Genomic DNA, 22,587 nt, shown 5'->3' with positions numbered 1-22,587 from the left:
TAGGACTAGTTCCAACTACTTCATGGCTCTAGCAAAGAACCTAAGCATCATGCTTGATTCTTTTTTTTTTTTTTTTAAGATTTTATTTATTTATTTGACAGAGAAAGACACAGTGAGGGAGGAAACACAAGCAGGGGGGGTGGGAGAGGGAGAAGCAGGCTTTCCGCGGAGCAGGGAGCCCAATGTAGGGCTGGATCCCAGGACACTGGGATCATGACCTGAGCCAAAGGCAGAGGTTTAATGACTGAGCCAGCCAGGCAGCACACCATGCTTGATTCTTTTCTTCTTCTCAATACCTGCCGCCTAATTCCTAGATGAATCCTTCTTGGCTACTGCCTTAGTCCATCATCTCTGACTCAGGTTTCTGTTATAGACTTCTAATCCTCTCCGCCTCTACTCTCGTCTCTCTCCACTAAAGCCAGCATAAACTTCCTACAGTGTAACTCAGATCCTATTACTCTCTGCCTAAGATGTTTTAATAGTTTTCTATTACAGTTAGAATAATACCCAAATTTCTTACCTTGTTCTACAACAATGGTTCTCAACTGGACTTTTTTGCTCCCCATTTCGTACTTGCCCATTTGGTAATTGCAGATGCTTAGGTTCTTTGATCGTCACTAGGAAGAGCCTACTGGCACCTAGTGGGTAGAGCCCAGGAATGCTGCTAAACATCCTACACCGCACAGAACAGCTCCCCATTGTAAAGAATTATCTGGTCCTAAATGTCAGTAGTGCCAAGGTTGAGAAATCCTAGCCTGCGGAATCCACATGTGCTGATTGTTATCTGCCTTCTGTTGTCTTATTTCCTTCTACTCTTCCTTTAGTATGCCAAGCTTGTCCACATTTCAGAGCTTTTGCATAGACTTTGGGATGAAACATATTTTCCTAGATCTTTGCATCTCTGTATCTTCATTATTCAGGTGTGAGCGCAAATATTACCTCCTCAGAGAGGGATTCCTCATCTCAAGTGGCCTAAACCATCCTACCCCCAGTTGCTCTATCACATTAGCCTATTTTTACCTTCTACATTATTGCTCTGATTGGTACTTTAACTTAATTATACCGGTGTTTGTCTACTGTTGGCTTCTTTGCTCAAAGATTTAAGGTGCTCTAAGGTCTTCTAAGCTCTTTGCTAGTTGCACCTGCTGTCGTACCTGGCACAGAGTAAGTGCTCAGTGAATATTTGTCAAATCACTGGCATACAAGTGTAAAGCAATAGAGAATAAATAGCTCATAAAACGTTAGGTGCCGAAAGTGATGCGGTGAATCACCAGGAAGGCAGGTTTATTTCTAGCCCTTGTTAATTTCTAGTATATGGCTCTGGGTGTTACCTCCATTAAAGACTTAACTCCACTGACAGAAGGAGTGGTTGGGATGTTAAACCTACCTTGTTTGTAGAAAAGATGTAATTTTACCTTTGGCTCTATTGTTCCGAAGACAAAGCAGGCTTTCGGGTAGTAGATGGCTGGTAACCAGTTTTTAATATGGTTGTGGATTTTGAAGCATCCACATAGAAATAACAGATGAATCCTTGAAAGCAGAGAAGTCCACTGAGGGATTGCTTTCGGAGAGAAAAATCACAAATTTGCTCTGAAAAAACCTACTGTTAGGATCAGAGAAGAAAGAAGAGTCAAAGGAAATAGAGAAAACTGGTTAGAAAAGTAATAGGAAAACAAAACAAAACCAAGTCTCTGAGGCCCCAGGTCATGGAGTGAGAGAAGACAGCCAATTTATAAAATAAACATTGTTAACCCACCTAGAAGCCGATTCTCAGCTCCTTCTTGAACCTCTGTCAGCTTCAGTCTATTGGCTTCCTCTCCAGCCTCCACCATCAGGGTGACCCAGAAGTCCTACGAGTTGTCCACCTCTGGCCCCCAGGGCCTTCAGCAGCCATTCCTACACAAGCACGCCTGGCGCCCGTATCAGCTTCTCCACTTTCTCTCAGGTAGGCTGCAGCAGCAGCTTCCGTGTTGGCCTAGGCACCAGCATGAGTGTGGTCAGGAGTTACGGCAGGGTGCGGAGTGTGGGGGACATCATAGCTGTCTCAGTGAACCAGAGCCTGCTGAGCCCCCTTAAGCTGGGGGTGGACCCCAACATCCAGGCTGTGCACACCCCAGAGAAGGAGCTGATCAAGACCCTCAACAACAAGTTTGCCTCCTTCGTCGACAAGATGCAGCACGTGGAGCAGCAGAACAAAATTCTGGAGACCAAGTTGAGCCTCCTACAGCAGCAGAAAACAGCTCAGAGCAACATGGACAGCGCATTTCAGAGCTCCATCAACCACCTTCCAAGGCTGCTGGACACACAGGGCCAGGAGAAGCTAAAGCTGGAGGTGGAGCTTGGCAACATTCATGGGCTGGTGGAGGACTTTAAGAATAAATACAAGGAGGACCGTGAGAGACGATGGACTCTGAGAAACAAACTGAGGTTCTAGAGGGGAGGGGGGTGGGGGGACGGGTTAGCCTGGTGATGGGTATTGAAGAGGGCATGTATTGGTTGGAGCACTGGTGTTATATGCAAACGGTGAATCACAGAACACTACATCAAGAACTAATGATGTAATGTATGGTGACTAACATAACATAATAAAATAAATTAAAAAAAAGAATAAATACAAGGAGGAGATCAAAGAGCATGCAGACATGGAGAATGAATTTGTCTTCATCAAGAAGGATGTGGACTAAGCTTACAGGAACAAGGTAGAGCTGGGGTCCCGCCTGGAAGGGCTGACCGATGAGATCAGCTTCTTAAGGCAGCTGTATGAAGAGGAGATCCGTGAGCTGCAGTCCCAGATCTTGTTCACGTCCATGGTCCTGTCCATGGACAACAGCCGCTCCCTGGACCTGGACAGCAGCATCATCAAAGTCAAAGCCCTGTATGAGGGGGACATCACCAATCACAGCCAGGCTGAGGCCAGACCATGTACCAGATCAAGTACAAGGAGCTGTAGACATTGGCTGGGAAGCACAGGGATGACTTCCATCCCATGAAGACAGTTTTCTGAGAAGAAACAAATATAAGCCAACTCCAGGCTGAGATCAGGGGCCTCAAAGGCCAGAGAGCTTCCCTGGAAGCCACTATAGGGTGAGCAGCACAGGGAGCTGGCTGTTAAGGACGCCAATGCCAAGCTGGCCAAGCTGGAGGCCACCCTGCAGCAAGCCAAGCAGGACATGGTGCAGCAGCTACGTGAGTACCGGGAGCTCCTGAACATCGAGCTGGCCCTGGACATTGAGATCGCCACCGAACATGAGTATCCATACTAAGACCACCAACGGCCACTCCGGTGGACTGGGCTGGGCCTAAGGAAGCCTCACCAGTCCTGGCCTCAACTATGGCCTGAGCTCCTTCCAGCCTGTTTTGGCTCAGCAGGGGCTCCAGCTCCTTCAGTCCTGTGAACCCCAACAAAGCTGTGGTTGTGAAGATTGAGACAGTGATAGGGAAGCTGGTGTCTGAGTGGTCTCATGTCCTGTCCAAGTGAAAAACCACCGTGGTCCCTCCCATCCTCCCATCTCCTGTGGCTGCCATAGAGCTTTGTGGAAGGAGCAGTGCCAGGGAGCATCGGGAACAGGAGAACCACCTAAGGCTCAGCCCCAGTCCTCAGCCTACCCTTGGCGGGAGTCTACTGCCCTGGTTACTCCCTCGCCCATGCCCTCAACTAACAGCCCGTTCAAATGTCTTTTCCCCTGTAAAGCCTCTGATGGCTCTGCCAGTCCCTCCCCGCCCAGTAAAAAAAAATAAGTAAATAGAAGAAGAATTGCTGATGCATTTTTGGAACTTTGTGCTTTTGTGTTGGGGGTACATGTTCCTTCCATTAATCAGTGAATAGCTGAAAAGTTTTTGGCAAAGCAAAAATAAATTTAGCTATAAAGAAGTACCTACAAACAGAGAAGGTAATGAAAATATTCAGTTCTTACTTTCTAAAAATGTTAACCCTGCTATGAAATTCCTGTAATCCTAAAGGGTTTTGGGATAATCCTCAGACCCGCTAATTTTTCTATTATCTATTTTACTTATTAGGAAAAAGTCTGATAATTTCTAATAGCTTCAAAGTGTTGGAAATAGAAGTTATTCTGTTCCCTTTCACCCTGTGTTGAGTGGTTGAGAAATCATCAAGGGAGATTGGCAAAATTAGGAATTGGCAAAAGCTTCCATCTGCCCCAAACCGATCCAGTCCTGTTTCCATGTTTGGAAATGGTTTCTTGAGCTTATCCACACTTTGTTGGCAGGTCATATCTTTGCAGGATGACAGGCACTTTTCTACCACCCACTAGCCATGATCCTGGCCTTAGAGAATGCAAACCATCTGTCATGTCCAGAATCGGAGGGCAAATAAACTGAGGACCAAGTGAAATTATGGGTGCAGCCATTGTGTATGAACTGACTGCTTTGCAACCACACATCATTGAGCTTGCCTTATGGAGGTGTATTTTGTCCCATCATATGAGGAGAGAAGTGAAGGAGAGGACATTTTTGAAACATGGGTACAGAAGGAGAATTTAATATATCTGATAATGAACTCAATGACTACATTTCATTCTAAGAAAGAATCACTTCTGTAACACTTTTAGGGAGAGAATACATCGTTGTGCCCAAAGTCAGATACTTTGCAGGAGGCATCCTGGGCAGGTATCTATCCCCTTAGACCATTACAGTGAGTAGGCAGACAGTTCTCTCTGTCCTACTTAAGCACTTTCTCATCTAGGAGAAACTAAACTTTAATCCTATCTACAATTTCAGAGGTGGATTCCTTCAGTTTAAGGGCATACTGATACAGGCCACCAGACTCAGAAATCATTTTGCCTGACTTACTGATCTATATTATCAGTAACTGCTGTTTCAATGTTTACTATATCTTCAACAATAAGAGAAACTTAAGACATTGGGATTTTCATGTATTTAGACCTGGTCCCAACAATTATTTTTAAGTTTTGTATCTTTAACTTTTTAAAAAACATGAGATTTTACTTACTCCTTCTGTCGATTGATCAAAAACAAAGGGAAATGAGGATCAACTGGCTTTTTAAAATTGGTATTATTAAATGTTGTTAGGATTCATTCCACGGTCTGTAAAACCTTCATTGTAAGGGTGTCTCTCCCTATCTTCTGACCTAACAACTTGCATTAAGTGTTTTGCATAAAGTTCTGGGAAACCTGTATTCACCAGTTAAGTACTGGCTCTAGGCAAACTCAGAAGCTTAGAGGCCAGAGCTGTCCTGGGTACATCCTGTCCTTGAAATGTGAATATTTCTAATCAAGTGCTGGCCAGGAGATGCATGCCTTTCACTGAGACAGGCCTAGCAGGCCTAGTAGGATGTGCATGGCCTTTGCATTAGAGGAGGATCACCTTATGAAGACCATCCACCAGGCTTTGGAATTTCAACCTAATTCTAGAACATGGAGCAGATGCCAAAAGAGGTTTTAGAGGGTAAGAGATAAACCAGAGATAAAGGGGAAAAAAAAATTGCCTGAGGAAACCTTCAGGTTTTATATATTAGGTTGGATTCTCATTCTCTCCCTCCATCCTTCTCTCTCTCTCTCTCTGTCTCTATTTCTCTCTTCCTTTCTCCTTCTCTCCCATTGGATTCTTTCATTAACCATAGGTAGTTCTGAATGAAGAAGATCTGTGATAAAAACATTCATCTATTCATTCGACAAATACTAACTACTGTTAGACACTGTGCTAGAGATCCTGATGCTCTTACAAATAAGAAAACCCCTGCCTTCAAGGAACTCATAATCCGAAAGGCATCACAGACAAGAAAAATAACCTTTATGGCAGGATGCATAATGTGTCCCAGGTATTAGCTGGGACCTCCTGGCCCCTTGGGACCTGGCAAAGATGAGCCTCACAAAATTCCCATTTCATGTCTCTTTGAAGGCCAAAGCATGTTCCCAAGATTCCTGTTACATTCTCAGTCAGCTTTGCTCTGATTTCCTGCTTTCTGATGTTCTCTGCTTCTTGTAGCTGTTCTTTTATTTCTGTTCTGACATAGACCCCAGGGTTGGGACAACTCCTTCTCTTCTGTTCCCTCCCACATCCGGGTGGGCCTCTCTTCCTCCCACAGGAAGGAATCATGAAAATAAGGTTACTATACTGATACTATGTTGTAGAACTTGAACTGAGAGTTTTGGGGTCATGAGAGAGAGCACAGAAATAAACCTCAAATGACATAGGGCCCATTCCTTTGGTGGGGTCTATCTGGTACCCATCACCGGGGCCTTCTCAGTGTCTGCCTCACCTCACAGAGCACTCAGATGTCCTCCTGCCTTCTCTTCTGACTCCTGATTCTCTTCCTCATGCCATCCCTCCTGCACTGTATTCTGCCTCACCCCCCCGTACTCCAGTTCTGGAATATTCTTGCTCTCTATTGTCCAGAGTAAGGCTTTCCTTGTCATGCACTCCAAAATTCAAGCACAAGCCCATCTTGTTCCCGCCTAAATCCTTCCTGGTGCTCAGGCAATGGGCCTTTCAGGTTCTAGAATCCACTTTCTGTTTGCCATATAGAAGGCCGTGTAGCTGCCTACTGTTTCTCCTCTCCTTTATCTGTACTGATTGACTTATACACTCATTCAACAGTATTTGTTGGATGTCTGCTGTGGATCAGGTACCACTCTGGGTGCTGAGAGTAAAACTGTGTACGAGACGGACACAGGTCCTATCCTCATGAACTTACATTCCAGGAAGAATGTACAAGATGCTAAGAAGAAACAGAAAGGCCTTACCTCATTCTGGGATAGGATTGCACATCATGGAGAGCTAAGTCTGACAAGACAAGCAGGATTAATCTAGGTCACTCGGAGGATAGCATTTCAGACAGAGGGACTCAAGGACAAAAGTTGGCTCTGAAGTTCTCCACCATTCAGTCGAGCTGCTGGAATGAAAAGGGAAACAGAAATTGTGGTTTATTTCCATCATCTCTCCCTCCAGCTCCCACACCTCAATACTTAAGCCATAGCTTTTGAGCAGAGTTGAGGTATGAGCTCTCTAGTGAGGAAGACAAGGCACAGTCTCCTACCCTTTTCAGTTTCTGGGTGGAGTCAAGGGTCTGAGAGTCTGGTTTGAATTGGTTTCTCTTGCCCAGAGGCTGGGCCCTGGAGCACGCTCTTTCCTCACCCAGGTAGATCCCAAGGTAGGAGCTTCTCTGCAATCTTGTCTTGGAGAATGGAAGGCAGGATCTGGCTGGAGGGTTTGTCATGCTCACAAAGAGCCGTAGGATTTGGAATTGGGTCCCAGGGCTGTTGTTAGTTTATATGGAACATTTATGCAAAACTGAAAAACAAAACAAAGCAAAACAAAACCCTGCCACTTCTTCTGGGACGATGCAACCCATGGTCGGGGTGCAGGCTTTGAGAAGGGGAAAGTCCCCTCTACCGGGATGCCGCCTAAACGAAAGGTAATCCACTTTGTCCCAGGTTGTGCAGATTCTATAAATGTAGTTTGAATAGATCGATGAGGTTCTTATAGTACCCAAATCCACGGATATACTCAAATTGTAGGTCTTTCCTCACAAGGCTCTGAATGATTAGCTTATAAAATGGCAGTGTTTAAGGAACTGTACATCACAATCGGTACATCTTTTCCCTTCTTCTTATCCAATTACTTAAAAATAACAGTAATAATGGTTAACCTTTATTGGGCATACTTGACATGTTCCAGGCACTGCACTAAGTAATTTCCGGAGATTAACTCCATGAATCCTTACAACAACCCTGTGACTTACACATCATCAGTCCCATTTAATGTTTCAGAAAACAGAGGCTTAGGTGGTTGAACTCAGCTAGTGAGTGGGTTTTAACTTAGAGCCCGTTGTAACTCCCACTCTATACCACCTGTTTTCTTTTATTTCCCTGCTTTCTTCCTTTCTCTCTCCTCCCTCTCTCTCCTGCCCCATGGGAACAAACCCTCGCAGAGAAGCCAGGTCAATGAGGTATGCATTGTGCTCCCTGATAACTCTTATGATTGACCTCTGAGTTCTGAACGGCCCTGAGACTGGGCTTTCTAAACAAATAGTTTCCCTTTGCTGTTTGGGGTATGCTGAAGAGCTCAGGATTCTGAAAATCCTGGTTTCAGGTTTCCAAACCAGTAGATCATGCCCAGAGCCTAATCCTTGCTGGGTGGTAACATGTCACCACACAAGAAAACATAGCTCTACTTGGCCCTTGGCAGGAGGTTCTGTGGCTTTTCTGGCCAGCCCAACCAAAGGCAATGGAGAAGCCCCCATCCATGGTCATTTCTAGAGAACTCTTCGCCATGTGGGGAAAACAGATAGAGAAGAGTACCTGGTAGTTTCTCTACAAAAGGCTCCATGTTTTCCTTATGTTTTTGGCACACCTCAGGATAATTCCCTTAGGTATTAGCCATCCTCTCAAAAAATCGTAAGATACACAACATTTTAACCAAAGTTGGTAGTTAAAAACTGGGGCCACAATAGTGGTACTCCCCTTGACTTGACTTTGAAAAACCTTTATACTCTAAAAAAAATGTAATGACTACTTGAAACATAGATCTATTCATGCACCTTTAACCTTTGTTAAAGATCGTGATATAATGAAGATGCATAGCTAATCCAGAAAATGTCTAATTTTGGTGAAAAATTACAACATCCAATATATTAACTTCCAAATAAGATAACCTGGTGCTCTCAGTTATTGGTTTCCAAGGACTCGTTGAACATTTCCTTGTTTGGCTTTGGAGGAATTTGCTCTGGGATTTCAGCCTGGCCCTCGACTCGCTGAAAGACTACAGACATAGAGCAAGCAGGCGGAGAAGCCAACTAGCGAAAATGAAAGTAAGAGGTCCTGGGCCCGATGCTTAGTGTGTGTTCTTTAAAGAAGGAAGAACTCCTGCAGGGTCAGGGGAATGTCACTGGCAGCCCCAGAACTTGGGAACGCCAATCAGACATCATGTACTCCGGACAGATCAACAAAGTCCAGAGGCAAAATGTTTCATTGTAATTGATATAGCAGTGTCCTGGCTTCCCTGAGATGTCTTCTCTCCCAGAGGTTGTTATTTTACCATTAGCCATTTAACCCCTTCCCCTGATGTTGACATACTTAACCCAGTAGGGAAAGCGAGTGGTAGATCTTCCAGACCAAAGCCCAGGCTTTGGAAGGTTACAGCTAAGAAAGCATCCATAGCCAGGTCCAGTCCCGTTTAGTAAAATTTCTAACCATGATACAGTGCTGGGGCATGCCAAGAAGGGGACCAGATATGCATTCATTAGCTGAGGTGAAAAGAACAATGTTGGGCGCCTGGGTGGCTCAGTTGGTTGAGCGACTGCCTTCGGCTCGGGTCATGATCCTGGAGTCCCGGGATCGAGTCCCACATCGGGCTCCGTGCTCAGCGGGGAGTCTGCTTCTCCCTCTGACCCTCTTGCCTCTCGTGCTATCTCTCATTCTCTCTCTCAAATAAATAAATTAAAAAAAAATCTTTAATAAAAAAAAGAAAAGAACACTGTCTTCCTCTTAGTTGGGGTTGGGGTCAGGGAGTGACAAGGTCTTATTTTTGAAAATTGTGAAATAAATATTGATTAAAATGTGTAACATTAACATCTCATCTCTTGAGAACTTTTACAGAAACAGAGTGATTGTGAACACTATTGAATTTTTCTTTTCTTTTTTTTTTAAAGATTTTATTTATTTATTTGACACACAGAGAGAAAGAGAGAGCAAGCGAGCACGCACAAGTAGGCAGAGTGGTGGAAAGAGGGAGAGGGAGAAGCAGGCTCCCCACTGAGCAGGGAGCCCAGTGAGGGACTCGATCCCAGGATCCCAGGATCATGACCTGAGCCACTTAACGGACTGAGCCACCCAGGTGCCCCTCTACCGCATTTTTCAAGTGAGGTTTCCTAAGACCTTTGAACCCTGAGAAGCACGTCAGAAGTCCTAAGTCTAACTGTTAAATATTACGAAATATGGTGTGGCAAAATAAAAACTTTAAAGTAAGAGGAGCAAGAAGACCTCTGTTCTGATTATACTTTAGCCTCCTCTAGTTGAGAGAATCTAGTAACTTTTCCATGATCATTAGTTGACCGTAAGGACCCCTTGAAGCTCTTAAATTCTCTGCTAATATAAGCACAGCACTCTGTCTGATAGGTTTCCACAGTTTTAGTGTCTCCTACACCATGTAGGTAAATTTTAGACTGAGGTCACGGTGTAGTATTATCCTCTAAAACATTTTTCTGTTATACTCAAGTGAACTGTAAATCTCTGAAATGCTAGATAGGTGTTTCATTGCACTTTGTGAACGTTCTATATGGCTTCAAAAATACATCTGAGACTAAAAATGTATTGTCTTTCAAACCACTTTCATGTATGGTGTTTAAAATGGAAAATGCAATATAAGGAAATACAGTGTTTCTCTCCAGATTGTAATAAAAGGTTTATATGATCAATTAACAGTGCTTTCACTGCCCTCTGCTGCATTAAAGAGAGCACTGAATTTGGAGAGCTTAGTCTTAACATCTGATTGGGGAAGGCCAACTTTTCATTTATGGTCATTGTTATTAATGCTCACTGGCATATTCCAAGTGTAACACTATCTAACCTGGAAAATCTCAATAATGAAGCAGCCAATGACCCAAAACCAAATAAGCACTCTGTTCTTGTGAGTCAGGATTTTCTGGGGTTTTATTAGTTCCGGGTGTTCTTTCTACAAGATCACTAATATATATGGAAATAGCTGTTTATTTAGCAGGTAATTATAAAGGTTTTTAATACCTGTTATTTTTTTTTAAGATTTTTATTTTTAAGTAATCTCTACACCCAAAATAGGGCTTGAACCCACAGCCCTGAGATCAAGCATTGCATGCTCCACTGACTGAGCAAGCCAGGCATCCCAATACCTGTTATTTTTTAAAATATGAAAAATTAATAGAAATGGCAATAAAACATCTTAGATGAGAACCTTGCTTCTTTAAAAAGTGGAATGAAGCTTAATAGAATTGCTTTGTGGGAATGTTCTATTATTTGCATTTAAATATTGGGTGCTTAGCATAAGGAAAAGATTGAGTGTTTTCATAGTTTCAAGTATATCTTCATCTACTTTTAATTAACAACATTAAGTGCCATGTCAGTCTATTCTCTAGGGCTTCTATTTAATAATAATAGTGAAAATTAATAACATACTCATGAGCCTTCCTGGAGATATGCTTGTTATTTGTATTCATGATTGACCTAGCAAAAGCTTTACCTGAAATCTATTTTACTCCTGAATTATAAATTATCAACAAATTTTATTCACTTAACAACAATGCGTCAAATGTCTATTATGTATCAAGAACAAACTTATAGATGAATGTAAACTGCATTTCTGACTTAAGATGGTCACAATCTAATGGGTGTAAAATATAAATAAACATGTCTTATGGAGAAATTTCGGGGGGGGATGAATTTTCCAAAGATAGTGCTCCCATTTGTGCCAATCAAGAGCCCCAGTAGTCTGATTGTTTTTGATCAGGATCTATGGCACAGTTACTAGTGACTAATTCTGCTTGTAGTACTCCTCAGTGCTCACTAAGAAAAACGGGAATGGGTTTTGCAAATCTCTCTCTCTCTCTCTCTCTTTTTTTTTGTTTGTTTTTTAACTATATACCTTTTAATAACTTGATACCTTCCTTGGACAAAATGTCTGTATCTACCCTAAACACCCCATTTCCTCTCCAATCACAAATGTGTTTGTAAACAATAGAAAGATAAATATACTTCCAAGTGCAAATAACCTTTATTTTATTTTTATAACTCTGAAGGGATAGTAATAGAAAACTGGTTCTGTTATATCCAATTACTGCCAAAATGGAGAGCTACCAATCCAACACTCCAGAACCAAAGTGGGTATTTTGTGGTGGATGATTCTGACATTTAACTAGCTAGGAGTCAATAAACCTCTTTAGCAAGTTAGTTTATTTGGTACCAAGAGTATGTTTTGAAAACACAAGGAATACATAAAGGGCTTTGCTTGAAGTCCTCAAATACCATATAAGGAAGTGATTGCTCAAAGTTAAATGCTTTGATAAAGTTTTTCATTTTGTTATGGTTAAGGTAGGCATTTAGTTATACTTGCTTCAAAAGTTTTCCAGGATTAAGTCATTGAAGTCATACTGTATGGTGTGCAACTGGGACCTTTGATCATCCTTTCATATATATGAGCCCTGAATGGAAACCTTAAGCTTCTTCTTGAGAACCTTAGCCAAGCCCAACCTGTCTGCAGTGGTCACCTCCATGAGGAAGCAGAGTAGCCTTCTATTTGGACAACTTCTTTTAGTCTCCTCCATCCTGTTGTCAATATGGTTCTTCAGCTAGTTGCATCCCGGGAACACAGGGAGTGAAACATCCAACTACTGTCCATCAGCACTTACCAAAAATGTGCTTGAAGGAAACCTGTCCACACTAAGAAATATTTTAAGAAAAAGTTTCATAAATTGTTTTTTATTCAATAAGCATGTTGTAAAATTTTTAGGGGGCAATAATTAATCATCCTCTTCTTCCTCTTTTAATTTCACAACCAATTAAGGAATAGACCAGAGTTAGACAGACGGAGCTTAAAAAAAAAATCAGCTTTATTATTGGTAAACTTGACTTGGAGAGTATGGTTTGACCTGTGCCCACATCAGTCTTCCTTACAGGTTCCCTTTTTTTTCCCGGAAGCATTTGCATGTGTAGGGAAAACTACCTATGATTGTAGGTACTTTATAACTCCTTGTCAATACATAAATGAATGAACTGGCCAATCACAAAGGTTACTCCTGCTTTTAATTCTCAGAGGAATGTCAATATAAATTCTAGAGTACAGGAAATCTTTTCATTTGTTTTGACCCCCATGACCATCTGCCTCTTTGGACCTGCCCAGCTGCTTTCAGAGGTGACAGAAAGCTCGAATGGCTTTCAGACAGAGCACTTTTGGTACCAGCAAGAGGTCCCCTCAGCACCTTTTCCCCTTTCTCTCCCCCCTTCGTCTGAATATACAACATGTTGTTCTCTGATGTGAAAATATTGTTTGATTTCAGAGATTTGCTCAGTGTCTTAGGCCAGCTGTTGTGGCTCAAGTAGGATTAACTTAAACACCAGTTGCTGTTTAGCAACTTACTCTAGTCAATCAACAGATATTTAATATATGCCTTTTATGCAGAAAACAAAGAGAAAAGCAGAACAAACCCAATACTCTTAAGAATGGGAAGCCAGGGGTGCCTGCGTGGCTCAGTCGGTTAAGTGTCTGCCTTGGACTTGGGTCATGATTTCGGGGTCCTGGGATTGAGTGCCAAATCAGGCACCCTCCTCAGTGGGGAGTCTGCTTCTCCCTCTGCCCCTCTCCCTGCTCATGCTTTCTCTGTTTCTCTCTTCCTCAAATAAATAAAGAAAATTTAAAAAACAAAAAGAATGGGAAGCCAGATCCTGCTGATGATTATGGTATGCCAACGTTTTTAAGACAGCAGAGGCGTGAAATGCCTGCCTCAAAGGTCCCAAATGATCTAGGCTGAGAGCCATACATATCCACCTTCCTTTCAGGTTTTAACTTCAAATTATCAATTTTACTCACAGTAAATGTGGACTTGACAATGGGACTTGGACCTGAGGCTAAACCAGCACTTCCTTTTAGGGAATTAACATTTATTAAGGTTATTTGGTCTCTGGTGACAGGCCAACCTGCTTCACCCATTCACAGATGAGAAAACTGGCAAGGAGAACAGAAGCCTAGCTGGGCCTACCTGGGGAAAGTTTAATCGCTTTCTGGATTTTGTTTTTTGTTTTTTGTTTTTTTTTTAAAGGAGTGAATTTAATTTTTTAATTTTTTTTAAAGGTTATTTATTTATTTATTTGTCAGAGAGAGAGAGTGGGTAAGAACAAGCAGGGGGAGCTGCAGGCAGAGGGAGAAGCAGGCTTCCCGCTGAGCAGGGAGCCCGATGTGGGACTCGATCCCAGGACCCTGGGATCATGATCTGAGCCGAAGGCAGACGCTTAACGACTGAGCCACCCAGGCTGGATTTTGAAGCACAACTGAGCCCACTGCCCACAAGCACAGTCAGTATAAGACAGTAAGAGAAAGAATTGGCCAACACAAACTTTTCCGTTCAATAACCGTAGTCTTTGGAAAAATCCTGTTCAATGGTGTTCAGGCTCTCCACTCATCAAATTAGCTACTCCTCCCATGGGAGAAGTGACAGGAGACATCTAGAAGATATTGTCCCATCTGTGGGAGGAATGGAATTTCCCCTTTGTGGAGAAAGTAAGAAAAGGGAAATAATGGTCTCCCCAACACTGAATTATTCCACAGGGGTAGATCTCCCCAGGCAGTCCTGGTGACCTTCATTGTCCTGAACACCACTGCGGGTGGACATGTAGAACTCTATTTAATCTCTGTAGAAACTCTGATGTAGGAGTTAGCCTAACTTCTTCTCATGGAGACCCTCATCAGAACATAAAAGAAAGAAAGAAGACAGAATAATATTTACCATACATACAAAGGGAAATCCGAGCCTGCAAGCAAAATCTGTACCCTCATGTTTCCCATTTGGGAAAATAAAATATTTTATATATATTTTTCTTTCCACCTCCCCCTCCTTCCAGAATGCAGGAGCTTGTTTGTCCGAAGTAACCCACAAGGAAGCCTAGCAAATCAGTCTCTTATGTGCTGACTCCAGTTTCTTTCCATCATTGCCAACACTCTTCTCCTAGGATTGTCATTGGCTTTAAAAGGGGTGTCATAGGTGAAAATGTTTTGCCTATTACCTAAGAGTTAAAGTTACCTGTCTCTGGGTTTGAATCCTGGTTCTCCCCTGTACTAGCTCTGTGACCTTGGGCAAACCGCTACAATCTGTCTGAGACTGAGTTGATTTTTCATCGCAGGGTGAGTGCTTACTAATTTTCGTGCCTTTCCTCTGAATGTGGGAAATGAATTAGATATAGAATCAGCAATATATATTTTATAAGCTGGCTGTACCCACCAGCCTCCTGCTCTGTCTCCCCACTCACACCATTTTTTTTGCAGGCGGCAAATGCAGTGGAAAAATATGAACTTTGGAATGAAACAGCCATGGGTTTGAATTTCTGTTGTATCATTTATTAGCTGTGTGACTTTGGATAAATCACCAAAAGGGTCTCATTCTCTTACTGTGCTAACAATGTTAATCATAATGAGGAAAGAGACCTATATACAGAGTCCTATCTTAAAGCAGAGAATCATAGTATACACATCAAATATCAGATTTTTTCCTCCATTTTAGAAAGTGGTTTATATATTATATGAGGTCTTCATTTCTTCATTGACTGATTCACTTGTAAGGCATACCTGTGCACTAAATTTGTACACAAGCACACACACAGAGTTCCCATGGAAGCCAGCTTCCTTTCAGGAGGGTGCCGATTTCTTTGAGAAAGCCACAGCCCAGTGCCCGTGATAACGGGCATTTTCTGTTATGGTGATGAGTGAGGATGGGTTAATCCCTGTGCCTGTCAGGTTTGGCCAACTACCCCCAGATTTCCCTTCATCAAATGTAAATATGCGTCCTGCCAAGTACTTTCCATTTACTTTGTAAGCTTCGTGTTTTTCATTGGAAATTCAATCCATGTGTGCTGAGTTATTTACTGAACTCAGAATATTATTGGGCAAATGCCAGTTCATATCCAAAAAGTTCCCTCCCCACAAAAGAACCCACCATCAAGATCCACATTTTTTTCTCTCTTCCTTTAATTTTTTATTTTAATCAGGATCAGAACTAAAAGAAGCCTCATTTGGTTCTGAAGTTACATAAAAGTTATATGGGCTACACCAGTCAGTAGTCTCTGAACATACAAACTAAAAGAATCACACCGAAAGGAGCAATCCGCAGTCCCTCAGAACATCTTGTTAAAAGTGTCAATTTTGTATTGACTTGTTTTAAGATTCCTTTCTTCACCAAAAAGGAAATTGGTTCTTAATGTTTCCGTTTTACAGGTGAGGACACTAACAGTCAATGACTTGCTTATCATGGTCAGATGATAGGAATTTGGAAAGGAGAATGAAGAATAAGAAATAAGCACAGCTAAGGGTTAAACTCAGGTAATTATTGTATTTGAGCTGAGAAAAGAGGCATGGTGGACACCTCTTGTGGGAGAGTACATTTTAGCACCCAAAGGGAATCAGCGCTTGAGCGGCAGGTGGAGCTTTTCTCAGTGGGATGAGATAAGAAGTGTTCACACAGGCATGATACCATGAGTTCTCATGCACTAGAAATATCATGTGTAGGTAGAGAGGTGGATTTTTTTTTAGAGCCACGTTATACAACAGATTTTCTTATTTATGCATATTCAGTCCATCTGTAACTCCTTTGCCTGTTCTTGGCCACCAGCCTAGAAGAGGCCCAGACCCAGAATATTATGTAAAACTGTGGGATTTTTGACAAATTAGGTTTTAATTCCCTTACGGTTCCCTGATCCACATTTATGACTTCCACTCCCAAACTGATGTGTTTAGCCTGATCTCTCATTTGCTTCTAGTCTAATTTCAACAATTCAACTGATTTTAACACAGCCCTCTGCTTGAATACCTGCTAACAATGCTCTCATGTATAATCGGTGTTATTAATGAAACATGTTGGAAAGAGAGCTTGGGTTTTATTTTTATTTGCCAATATTTGATCCCCCTTCTGAGATTCCCTTGCCTCTACCAATAACACCACCATAATTACAAATTTGCAGGCATTCTTGATTTCCACTCCCCTATAAATCTGGTCTCTTCCTGAGTCTATAGTTTTTGCTTCAAATTGTGTCTCTTATCTCTTTCCTGTGGGTTATAACAGATAAACTCTAATCCAGGCTCTCATCACTTCCTGTTTGCACAACTTTAATGGTTTCCTCATTTCTCTGTCTTCAGTCTTCTCCTCTTTAGTCCATCTTGCACACTGACTAATCCCTCTAGGGGGCTTAAGAACCAATAAATATTGCTCATCGCTACTGGGTCATATCCAATGTCTCATCCTGGCATTTAAAACTGTTTTTAATGTGGTTCCACCCCACTGATCCATCTTTACTTTCAATGACCTGTCACACACACCGTCCCACCCTTGTTAGGTCAGCTGTACACCTCTCCAGGACACACTATGTTTTTCCCCACCCCTGTTCTGCCATGCTTACATCGCGGGTCACACACAGTCCAGTTTCACGGCTAAAGGAGCTGGAAAAAAGACTTGCACATGGAATGATAAATAATTTGGGAGACAGATTCCCAAATCCAGCTAGTACTAGTACTAGAGAGAAGACAAGTCTAACAAATAGAATAGGGCTTGGGACAAGTATAGGAACAGAAAATTTGGGACGGTCCGGGCAAGCAGTTCCTCTGAGAAAAAGCCAGACTTCAAGAGTAGGAATGGACTAGCATAGGGATGACAGACAGAGATGAAGGATCCAGGACAGCCATTCTGAGAAATCTAGGCATATATACAGACAAACAGCATCTGGAATATCTACCTATGGTAGTAGAGTCCAGTAATTTCTTGGTGAAATCCAGGAGTAGGTCTTTCATCCCTGGGAGGACGAGGAGATATGACAAGGCAAGAAAAGACTCCCATCCTAGAAGAGCTGGGATCATCAAAGGCAGGATTAAATCACAAAGGGAGAGACACGCAGAAATATGGTTACAGGATTTGTTCCCTAGAACAATATAGAAGCTTGTGAAAACTAGGTCACCCAATCAGTACCAACCAACATCAAGTGACCCAGTCCTGTGCCCCAAAAAACACAGCACTGAGAATTTGTGTTCCAGAGGCTGAGAGGGAATCTACCATCGTAAATGCCTTTAGACTTGAATTATATCCTCTTGCCACTGACTGTATGATCGTGTGCAATGTCCTTAATTTTTGTGAGCCTTGATTTCTTCATATATAATAATGAGGAAAATAATTCATACTCTATAGATTTGGTATGATGATTAAACAAAGTGGCTGCTATGGCACCTGCCATTTCATGAGAGGCTTGCTGCTCTTTGCCAGACTTCTGACATTTCTCCTCCGAGAAAGGGATTGACCCTCGAGGCTGAGGTGGTGTTAAGCCTGTGGGTGGGAACCTGCCATTCCACTGATGGTGGAGAAGAGTCCAGAGGCGGGAAATCAGGCATGGCCTGACTCCTCACTGGGATGCCTTCTTTCCTCCCTCTTCTTTCTCCCCTCCTCATTCCCCCAGCCTCTTATCTCCACCAATCCTGAACATGACTCATTCTCAACACAACTGCACCTCTTCTCTGAAGCATCAACTCTGTTCTCGAGATTCCTCCATTCTTTTGGCCCCTTTTGGACTGGCATTTTGCTAATTACTTGACCATGTATAATATTAGCAATCCCAGTTTTGACTTTTTCCAAGTAATCCCTGAGGTTCATGGCATTGCCATTTGTAATGTTGCTAAGATGTAACTTCCACAGAAGTTCTGCAAAATGAGCCAAGTGAGTGAACCCTGCGAGTTGTCCTCCATCATAGTCTAACATAATTTTGATGATACCAATTTGTTGTTGCCTGAACATTTTGTGGGGAGAATTATATCCTATTTTGGAATTTGAGGGTTGGGAATTTTTAACTTCTCTGGATGAATTCCTTGGTAATGTCAATGGCCTACAATATTATCATTTGTTGATTTTTAGTTGCCTCTTGTACTTTAGCCAGATTTGTTTAACCAGATTTCAAGCCTCTCTATGATTAAGCTGAGTCTCTTCTCTCACATGGTTCCCCCCGAATTTAGCCCAAAGTTGACTTCATAGTGAGCACTCAACCTGCAGTTGGTGATTGATTCAATGAGTGTCTCTTGTTACCATTTTGTTTAGTTTTTGGAATTCTAGATAGTCATTTTCTTCAATTGTCTAGTTACATCTAAAATAAAATTTAATATTTTCACTAGCATAATAGAAAGGGAAGCAAAACACAAAGGAGTTGAGTCTAATACTCAATTTTTTTTTTTTTTTTGGTAAGAAAAGCATGACAAGCCATTTGCAGGGAAATTTTGGCTACACATCATTCTTGTCACCAGGAAGCAGGGTAATTTATATTATCTTGTTCTGTTTATGGACTGAGTTCCTTGTCTGTTGCTTAATCTATATCCTATGTTGTCGAGAAAGGAGACTCGAGCCCAGCTATCACTCATCCACACTTATATCATCCTGACTTGAACACTACAGAGGAAAAAACACTCTTCGTGTTTGAGAAATGAAGTTGTACACATTTAATTTTGTATCCTGTTTTTGAATAACTTAAGAGGAGAATTTCCTAGATGAAAATAAATCATATTAATTTTATTAATGATGGCCACTACTAATAATGATACATATCCCCATGTACAGTGTAGTAGAACCTTTTCCTCTGTTTTCTAGAAATCTTGATTTTTCAACTCTTTTTAGTGTATTTTTCTTTGTAATATATAAGACCTTATAATATATATTTTCACACAGTGAAAAGAGATGTTGTTCTGCCTATGTTCCCTCATACTTTTTCCAGACCATTCCTCAGTCATGACCATTTTCTGGCTGGCTTTCCTGGCAGAGTATAACACACATACCCACACTCCTAGAACTCTCTGATGTTTGCTTGGTAAGTTCCACTTAGTTCCTTCCTTGGCCTGCGTCCTTCAGGGAGCTGTGGGACCACGGGGTTCATACGCCTTCTTTCTTCTCTTCTCTTCCAGCACATACATGGGAATCATTCCAGAGTCAGATTGGACTCATTTTATGGGAAAGTGTTTGGATTTAGAGCCATATATGATTTCACTTAAGATTAAAAAAGACACAATAAATAACAAATGTTGGTGAGGATGTGGAGAAAAAGGAACCCATGTGAGCTGTCAGCAGAATGCAAATTGCTGCAGCCACTGTGGAAAACAGTATGGAGTTTCCTCAAAAAATTAAAAATAGAATTACTATCTGAATCAGTAATTCCTTTTTTTAAAAATTTTATTTTATTATGTTATGTTAATCACCATACATTACATCATTAGTTTTTGATGTAGTGTTCCATGACTCCTACTGAGTATTTACCAAAGAAAATAAAACACTAATTTGAAAATATATGTACACCTTTATGTTTATTGCAGCATTATTTACAATAGCCAAGATATGGAAGTAACCTAAGTGGCCACTGATAGATGAATGGATAGAGAAGATGTAATATACACACACACACACACACACACACACACACACACACACACACATATACACAGTGGAATATTACTCAGCCATAAAAAAGGTTAAAATCTTGCCATTTGCAACAACATGGATGGACTAGAGGGGATTATGCTAAGTGAAATAAGTCAGTTAGAGAAGGACAAATACCATATGATTTTACTCAAGTGCGAAATTTAGGAAAACAAAGCAAATAAACAAAAAAAGAAAAAAACCCAGACCCTTCAATATAGGGAACAAACTGGTGGTTGCCAGAGGGGAGGTGGGTGAGGAGACGAGTGAAATAGATGAGGGGGATTAAGAGTACTTGCCATGGGGCACCTGGCTGGCTCAGTCAGAAGAGCATTTGACTCTTGATCTCGGGGTCATGAGTTTGAGCCCCATGTCGGGTGTAGAGATTACTGAAAAAATAAATTAAAAAAAGAGTACACTTGTTATGATGAGCACTGAGAAATGTATAGAAGTGTTGAATCATTATATTGTACACTTGAAACTAATATAACACTGTATGTAAATTATACTTCAATAATTTTTTTAAAAGCTGCACTAAAAAAGAAAAAGAACTCATCAATAAGTGTCACCATCACCATTTTGAGCATCTTTTCCTATCACATTATACTGTAGCTGGAAAGGAAAGATGTATAGACCACCTAATCCATTGGTTTTCAAAGTCTGATTTATAAAATGGATCAAGCGGGCCTGGCTGGGTAAAGAGGGAGGGAAGAAAGGCCCCTGTGCCTGGTGATAGCCCGTGAGGCACACCCTCTGCACATACCAGTCTGTAAACCACTAATTTGAACTAAATATCACAGTTTGCAGATGAAGAAACTGAGCCCAGAAAGGTTAAGTGACTCACTCATGGTCATGTAAACGAGTTTGTGGCAGAGTAGATCCCAACTTACCAAGTACAGAGTCCTTTCCAGGGCTTTCCCCACAGATAACTGCTAAATAAAGAGTTCGTTTCTACTCATTGGACTAGCGCAATTCATCTCTGTGCCCAAGAGCAGTGTATGAGAACTCGTGTTTTCCTTGTTACAAATCTTTTATTTTTGAAGGAGATTCACAATTCACTGAAATCACCAAAGTACCAGAAACACTGTGACAAATCACAAGGGACAGGACATTGTGCACTTTTAGCTGGCCCACCTGTTCCATGATGGGCTTTCTAGCTGAGTAGTCTAAAGCCTTGCAACCGACCTGCTTCATAAGCTCAGCCCAGAGCAGCTCAGCCAACCGAGTCTACTGGTCACTTTAATGGGTGGTCTCCTTTCTCCATCAGCAACCTGGGAAGCTAACCACACATTAGAAGGCCTCGGTGGTGGCCAGTTAGCGCAGAGCCCACCATTAGAGGCCATCCACATCAGTACCATCGTCCACAGCCTTCCTTGTGATTAATGTAATCACAATAATTACTGGCCTCCCTTTTGAGGTCTTGGCCACAAGAGCAAGAGTTTTCCCTGAGTGCACCGTTTCCAAACAACTGTAAGTCCCTAGTTGTAGAAGATGATGTCATGAGTTCTGATGAGGGAGTTGCTCTAGAGCAGCTGAGGATTGGCCCCAAAGGCCTAAAGGAGCCAATTCAACTTATATCTCACAGCTGCATCCCCATGGCCACATGCAAGCAGCCAATTACTCTATCATTAACCAAAACAAGCTTATGGATGTTATTGTACTTTTTACTCCTATACCTTTTAGAGGAATATTGAGACCTAAAATCTCTTTTCTTTCATGCCCCTCAGACTTGGCACATAATTATCTTTCTTTCTCCCTTCCTTCCTTCCTTCCTTCCTTCCTTCCTTCCTTCCTTCCTTCCTTCCTTCCTTCCTTCCTTCCCTCCTTCCTATACTTCCCTTCCCTACCCTACCCCATCCCATCCCATCCCATTCTTTTTTTTTTTTTTTCTTTCTTTGTCAGGAGCTAATGCTTAAATCAAAACTGGTCAGATTGGAATTTCCATCCAGAAAAAAAATTAGTTGATTATTCTCTAATTAGACCACTTGAGGGCAGCATAGCCTCAGGAGCATATTTTTTGACCAACTGACAAGTAGCATAAGGAGGAAATATGCACTGTGACTTTCATATACATATTGCTGTAATTCAGGGAATAAACCATACATAACGAGAAAACACTCCCTGGAAGTCATTTCAAATTTAAGGATGAAGGAATACATGTCTAATTTTAAATGTACCTACATTGTTTTCTTATATAACACAGTTACTTGAGGCAGGCACGATATAAACCATTCATATGAGAAAGAAATTTAAAACTGAGTGCTCTCTTGTTGGTGGGAATGCAAACTAGTGCAGCCACTGTGGAAAACTTCCTCAAAAAGTTAAAAATTGAATTACCTTAAGATCCAGCAATCGCACTACTGGGTATTTCCCCAAAGAATACTGAACACTAATTCAAAGGACACATGCACCCCTATGTTTATAGCAGCATTATCTACAATAG

General features: G+C 41.7%; 1 protein-coding gene and 1 pseudogene across 1 annotated transcript in view; both read left to right on the top strand.

The window, feature by feature from the left end:
* SYNPO2 (synaptopodin 2) overlaps positions 1-22,587 on the top strand; it is a 164,060-nt gene that overhangs the window by 68,564 nt on the left and 72,909 nt on the right. The window lies entirely within an intron of this gene.
* LOC148164874 (keratin, type II cytoskeletal 8-like) lies at positions 1,462-3,478 on the top strand (annotated as a pseudogene).

This window comes from Eumetopias jubatus, unplaced genomic scaffold, assembly GCF_037043125.1.
Source record: "Eumetopias jubatus isolate StellerSeaLion01/CBP00866 unplaced genomic scaffold, mEumJub1_p1.0 scaffold_2, whole genome shotgun sequence".
Classification (NCBI taxonomy): Eukaryota; Metazoa; Chordata; class Mammalia; order Carnivora; family Otariidae; genus Eumetopias; species Eumetopias jubatus.
The sequence above is the reverse complement of the archived record's forward strand: the minus strand, read 5'-3'. Positions and strand labels throughout refer to the sequence as shown.